Source organism: Natrix helvetica (assembly GCF_964273705.1).
Source record: "Natrix helvetica genome assembly, chromosome: Z".
NCBI lineage: Eukaryota > Metazoa > Chordata > Lepidosauria > Squamata > Natricidae > Natrix > Natrix helvetica.
The window spans coordinates 9275458-9282843 of record NC_138554.1 but is presented as its reverse complement, the minus strand read 5'-3'; positions in this window follow the sequence as shown (position 1 = coordinate 9282843).

Genomic DNA, 7386 nt, shown 5'->3' with positions numbered 1-7386 from the left:
GGCATTTGAAGCACGCAAGTCTTAAAGTTGTCAAGTTACAAGACCCTTGCACCCCTAACCCTTTAGAAAAAAAAAACCCAGGGGTGTTCAAACTTGACAGCTTTAAGACTTGTGGACTTCAACTCCCAGAATTCCTCCTCCAGTCATGTTGGCTCAGGAACTCTGGCATTTGAAGCAGGCAAGTCTTAAAGCTGTCAAGTTACCCCTAACCCTTTAGAAAAAAAACCCCAGGGGTGTTCAAACTTGACAGCTTTAAGACTTGTGGACTTCAACTCCCAGAATTCCTCCTCTCGCTCTGCATCTTGATGATGTGCGGACGGGCGGGGGAAAGGAGCTGGAATCGGTTCTAAACGGCACTGTAGATTTGTGGAACCTCTTCTATAGAAGAGGTTAGAACTGGCAGGAACCCACCCCTGCCACAGCCATAGGTCAGAATGGTGGGGAGACAGGAATTCCTTCCAAGATAGGGGGAGAGAGAGACACCAGAGATGGGATCTGCATATTTGAAGGCAAGGGCAATCCACTCTTCGGGGATTTCACACAAGATCGAAGCTCCAAGAGCAAACTGCATATAGTAAGGACAAGTTAAAACCAACACGTGTACAAACCATACCCCAAGTTCAAAGACCAGTGTCCCTTATAAAACCAAATCCCTGCACAAGGGGTCGGTTGCTGCTGCCATTACTAGCGGTTCGGGCGCCCAAAGAATTTGTAGGCTTTCGTGAGCCTTGCTGGATGATGTCATCTTCCCAGGTGCCATGCGGCGAGATGGGTAGAGGGCTAATCCTATCATGTCTTGAGGGCAACGGTGAGTTCCGGATCCCAGTGCAACTGGTATGGTGCAACGGGGCCCGGCGTTTCCCACATGCACGAGTGCAGCGCACGCATGCGTCCTTACCTCCACAATGCCTCCGTGATGGGTAGAGGGCTAATCCTATCATGCCTTGAGGGCAACGGTGAGTTCCGGATCCCAGTGCAACTGGTATGGTGCAACGGGGCCCGGCGTTTCCCACATGCACGAGTGCAGCGCACGCATGCGTCCTTACCTCCACAATGCCTCCGTGACACTCCAGCTGCTCGGCGGAGCGTCGAGCAGCTGCTGTACGTTCCGTGCACATGCGCGGAACAGCTCAAATACACGTAAAGAACTCGGGCGGGCAGGCCCTCTGGAGCAGCGTACTGGAACATTACCTGGTGCTCCTGGCAGGCAGCGGTATGCCCGTACTGGGCCGTACCGGCTGCAACCCACCACTGTTTGAGGGCCATGTCTTAATCCCATTAAGGGGTGGGGGGGCATGTCTTAATCCCATTAAGGGGTGGGGGGCAGGGAGCTGCAGGAAGCTGCCTTGTTTTTACAAACACGTTTCTCCTTTTCTCCTCCAGGGAAATATAGTATTCCTCCTTTTTAATATTTCCCAGAATACTTCATTCTTCTAGGAGGGAGAGATGGGTGCTTAACTTTCTACACTCCTTTTTCGCGATGTGTCTGGGTTTCATTTTTTCCCCTTCTTTTGATCCGTTGTTCCTTCGCCCCGGCGCGTGAAAATCCCAAATGATCATTCTTCTAACAAAAACCGTGAAGGTCACAAATAGTGACCGTGTGATTGTAGGATATATTGTGACTCAGTGGTGGGTCCCGGATCGTGGTGCAACCGGTACGGTGCAACGGGGCCGGGCATCGACCACATGAAAGCGCAAAGGCCGCGCATAAATACTTACCACCCGCGATGCTCCACGACGCCTCAGCAACGATCCAGCTGCTCGGCGGAACGTCACACAGGTGCCGTACACTCCGTGCGTGTGCGCGAAAGCCCCAAAAACCTCAAATACCAGATAAGGAGCATGGGTGGGCGAGCGGGCCCTCCTGAGCATCATACCAGAACGGTACCTGGTGCTCCCGGAAGGCAGCGGTACGCGTGTACCGGGGAGTACCGGTCGTAACCCACCACTGCTGTGACCCTTGTAAATGCATGCCGGTGGCCAAATGCCCAAATCACAACCATGTGACCACAGGGACACTGTTAGCTGCAACTTTAAGGACCGGTTGTAGGCCTTCTTTTTCAGCATCCTTTCAAATGATTAGCAACAGCACTTAAGAATTTATATACCGCTTCACAGTGCTTTTTTCAGCTTCCTCTATGCGGTTTACAGAGTCAGCCTCTCCCCTCCCCCCAAACAATCTGGCTCCTCATTTTACCCACCTTGGAAAGATGGAAGGCTGAGCCTGGTGAGAATCGAACTGCTGGCAGTTGGCAGAATTAGCCCGCAATACTGCATTCGAACCACGGCTCCTATTGCTAAGCGGTTGGTAAATGAGGATTACCTGTACGTTTCACTCTGCTGAAGTTATACCAGTGCTCAGTTACAACCCAATTAATTGAGGAAAAACGGGGGGAGGAGGGGGGGGAAACGTTCTCCCAGAAAACTACAATCCCGAGGGACAACATTGTACCAATAAAGGAGAATATTGTCCCCAAAAGGAGAAAATTGATTGACTAGGAATTGAAGTCACAACCCTACTTAAAATTGCCTGTAAAATTCATATGATCGGAAGGGACATTGGAGGTCTTCTAGTCCACCCCCTCCAATCCCCTTCCATTGGTTTTGTGGAAACGGCTAATGATTTTAGAAAAGTTTCCAATTCAGGGTGGGGATGCCTTTAAAAAAAAAAAAACTCCCGCAAAAAAACAAACAAACTTCAAAGTCTCTTTTGTGAGTAGCCAATCACAACTTTTGAAAGCCAGAATAGTTTCGGTGGTTGTCTGAAATTTTGCAGTCTAGGTGGAGGCAGAACCTGGAGTGATTGCAGGAATGCAGACGTCAATAAGTCAATTATATTAACACAGAACCAAGCTTGTGTTTGGAATACATCTTGTGCTTATTTACTTATTGCCTGCTAGAAATACTTCTACCAGATTCTGTAACAGCTTTGTTCCCTGTGCCACCCATCTGGTAAACTGGCAAGATTTGTTTTTCTTGCCATGCACATTTATACGTCTAGACTGTGTTGTTTCTGTGTCATATGTGAGTATATGCATACGTATGTATGTATGTATGTATGTATGTATGTATTTATGTGTGTGTGTGTGTATGTATGTATGTATCTATTTTGTCATGTTTATGAGGTATATTGGAAGTGACCCTTTGAAGTGTATGCAAAGAAATTTCATTTTAATGTATGATGATTATTGTACATTAAGTGACAAGTATTCTATTCCTTTCTATTCCATATTCTATAGGTGGTACCTTGCTCAGTAGTAGTAACTGTGAAAGGGATCTTGGAGTCCTAGTGGACAACTATTTAAATATGAGCCAGCAGTGTGCAGCAGCTGCCAAAAAAGCCAACACAGTCCTAGACTGCATCAACAGAGGGACAGAATCAAGATCACGTGAAGTGTTGATGCCGCTTTATAATGCCTTGGTGAGGCCACACTTGGAATACGGCATTCAGTTCTGGTCGCCACGATGTAAAAAAGATGTGGAGACTCTAGAAAGAGTGCAGAGAAGAGCAACAAAGATGATTAGGGGACTTGAGACTAAAACATATGAAGAACGGTTGCAGGAACTGGGTATGTTTAGCTTAAGAGAAAGAAGGACTAGGGGAGACATGATAGCATTGTTCCAATATCTCAGGGGTTGCCACAAAGAAGAGGGAGTCAAACCATTCTCCAAGGCACCTGAGGGTAGAACAAGAAGCAATGGGTGGAAACTAATCAAGGAGAGAAGCAACTTAGAACTGAGGAGAAATTTCCTGACAGTTAGAACAATTAATCAGTGGAACAGCTTGCCTCCAGTAGTTGTGAATGCCCCAACACTGGAAGTCTTTAAGAAGATGTTGGATAGCCATCTGTCTGAAACGGTATAGGGTTTCCTGCCTAGGCAGGGGGTTGGACTAGAAGACCTCCAAGGTCCCTTCCAACTCTACTATTGTATTGTATTGTATTGTATTCCATTCCATTATATTCTATTCCAGCGATGGCGAACCTTTTTTGGCTCATGAGCCATAAGTGGGGGGAGCGCAGGGGGGTCGTGTGCAGGCGTGCCACACCCATAATGCAATGTGCGACCCCCCCAGTGCACATGTGCGCACTACAGGCGCAACCCCCGTGTTTTGCATGCTTTTTTTGCCCTCCGCAGGCTCCAGAGGCTTTATAGGAGCATGGGGAGAGTGAAAACAGCCTCCCCCGTCTCCCTGGAAGCCCTCCAGAGGCTTCAGGGACCTTCAGGAGGCTTCCCTGAAGCTTCCGGAGCAGTGAAAACGACCCTCCGAGCAAACCGGAAGTCACTTCCGGTTTGCTCGGAGGGTCGTTTTAAGCGCTCTGAAGGCTTCAGGGACCTTCAGGACGCTTCTCTGGAGCCTCCGGAGCAGTCAAAATCACCCTCCGAACAAACAGGAAGTCTATTCCCAAATTTCCGGTTTGCCCATAGGGCCGTTTTTTTGCGCTCCGGAGGCTTCAGGGAAGCTCATGAAGCCTCCGGAGGGCCTCGGGGGGGGGGGCAGGGGGAGGCTCTTTTCGCCCTCCCCAGGCTCCTATAAAGCCTCTAGAGCCTGGGGAGGGCGAAAAATGGCTTTAAAAAAGGGTGAACTCAGCTGGCCAGCGCGCACATGCGCGCTGGCCAGCTGACAGGGCAGCGCCTCGCATGCCCTGACCAATGGCTCTGCGTGCCACCTGTGGCACGCGTGCCATAGGTTCGCCATCACTGTTCTATTCCATTCCATATTCTATTCTCTTCCATTCCATCCCATATTCTATTTTATTCTATTCCATGTTTCATTCCATTCCATTTTCTATTCCATTCCATCCCATATTCAATTCTATTCCATTCCACATTCAATATTCTATTTTATTCTATTCCATGTTCCATTCCATTCCATATTCTATTATATTGCATATTCTATTCCATTTCATCCCATATTCTATTTTATTCTATTCCATATTTCATTCCATTCCATCCCATATTCTATTCCATCCCATATTCTATTTTATTCTATTCCATGTTTCCTTCCATTCCATATTCTATTCTATTCCATTCCATTCCATATTTTATTTTATTCTATTTCATGTTTCATTCAATTCCTTCCATATACTATTCCATTCCATCCCATATTCTATTTTATGCTCTTCCATGTTTCATTCCATTCCACGTTTTTATTCCATTCCATGTTCTATTCTATTTTATATTCTATTCCATATTCTATTCTATTCCATCCCGTTTTCTATTCTATTCCATCCCATATTCTATTTTATTCTATTCCATGTTTCATTTTATTCCATAGCCTATTCTATTCCACTCCATATTCTATTGTATTCTATTCCATGTTTCACTCCATTCCATATACTAATCCATATTCTATTTTATTCTACTCCATGTTCCATTCCATATTCTATTCCATTCCATAATCTATTCTATTCCATATTATTTTATTCTATTCCCTGTTCCATTCCATTTTATATTCTATTCTATTCCATTCCATTTTATTCTATTCCATATTCTATTTATTCTATTTCTATTCCATATTTTATTCTATTCCATTCCTATTCTAATTCTAATTCTAATTCCATTCGATCCCTATTTCTATTCTATTCCTATTCTTCCTACTCCATTCTATTCTATTCTCGTAAACCATACTGAAGGCAGCAGACTTTGCTCCCAGGTTCAGGGGGGCTGTGGTTTAAATGAAAGCAATAGGTCATTTCCAAACGAGACTGCAGCTTGGTGACCGTTTTCTGAGCATCCAAGCTGCTTTTCCATGAAACTAAACATCTACTCCAAACCCAAACTTCCCCAAGGTGTTACCCACCAGAGCTACCGGACTACAAATTCCATGCAACCTGTAATTAAAGATGGGAGTTGACATTTCCAGAAGGCACCAGGGTGAGAAATGATGTTTCGATACATATCATTCATCCAATTTCTAAGGCTGCTTCACAGTTAACCCCACAACGGTCCCGAGAAGTGAGTTATGCGAAGAAAGGGGGTTCGTTTCTTAAGAGGGGATTCATTATGTTAAGAAAGGGGATTCAAAACCAACTTTTTCTGATGGCAAATGCTGACTGTGGGGTCACGCCAGACTTATAATAGCCAAAGTCTCTCAAGAGAGACGAAGGCAGGAAAAGGAAAACTCTTGAAGAGGAAAACAAAACACCCTGCCATGTAATTCTCAATCTAAGCTCAGACCCCTCGGTCAGAGTTAAAGAGGGTTAACCCTACCGTTGGAGCAGCTGCCAAAATAGCCAACACAGTTCTAGGCTGCATAAACAGAGGGATAAAATCAAGATCACGTGAAGTGCTAATACCACGTTATAAGGCCTTAATAAGGCCACGTGTGGAATACTGCGTTCAGTTTCGGTCGCCACGATGTAGAAAAGATGTGGAGACTCTAGAAAGAGTGCAGAGAAGAGCAACAAAGAGGATTAGGGGACTGGAGGCTAAAACATAGGAAGAACAGTTGCAGGAACTGGGTATGTCTAGTTTAATAGGAAGAAGGACCAGGGGAGACATGATAGCATTGTTCCAATATCTCAGGGGTTGCCACAAAGAAGGAGTCAAGCTATCCTCCAAGGCATCTGGGGGTAAGGCAAGAAGCAATGGGTGGAAACTAATCAAGGAGAGAAGCAACTGAGGAGAAATTTCCTGACCGTGAGAACAATTGATCTGTGGAATGACTTGCCTCCAGAAGTTTTAAATGCTCCAACACTGGAAGGTTTTAAGATGATGTTGGATAACTATTTGTCTGAAGTGGTGTAGGGTTTCCTGCCTAGGCAGGGGGTTGGACTAGAAGACCTCCAAGGTCCCTTCCAACTCTGCTATTCTAAGTATTGAAAATGACATCAGTGCTCGGGTTGACTGAAGGTCTATGATTATGTTTCTGTATCTTCCTCCCCCCATTGCCACTTTCAAATATCTAATGCAGGGGTGTCAAACTCAATTTCATTGAAGGCCACATCAGGGTTGTGTTTCAACTGGGGTGTGTGTGTGTGGCAGCCAGGGTAGGTGTGGCCAGCTTGATGTCATTCGTGTGTGGGGGCACCTGTGGTGGCCAAATGCTAAGGCAGGACTTCCCTCAGACCCTCCTTCCCCTCTCATTATAATCTCCTTCCTTCCTTTCTTTTCCTTCCCTCTTCATTCTTTCTTCTTCCTCCCTCCCTCTCTTCCTTTTCCTGTCCCATCTTTCTTTCTTTCTTTCTTTTTCTTTCTTTCTTTCTCTCTCTCTCTCTCTCTTTCTTTCTTTCTTTCTTTTTCTTTCCCTTCCTCACCCTTCTTGGATGCTCAAATGCAAAAGGGGAAACAGTTCTCCTTTTGTTTTTAGTTTGTTTTGCTAGCTGTCTGCCAGCCAAAATGGAGCCCTCCCCCCCCGCATGGTCCGCCAGGCCCAGGGGTGAA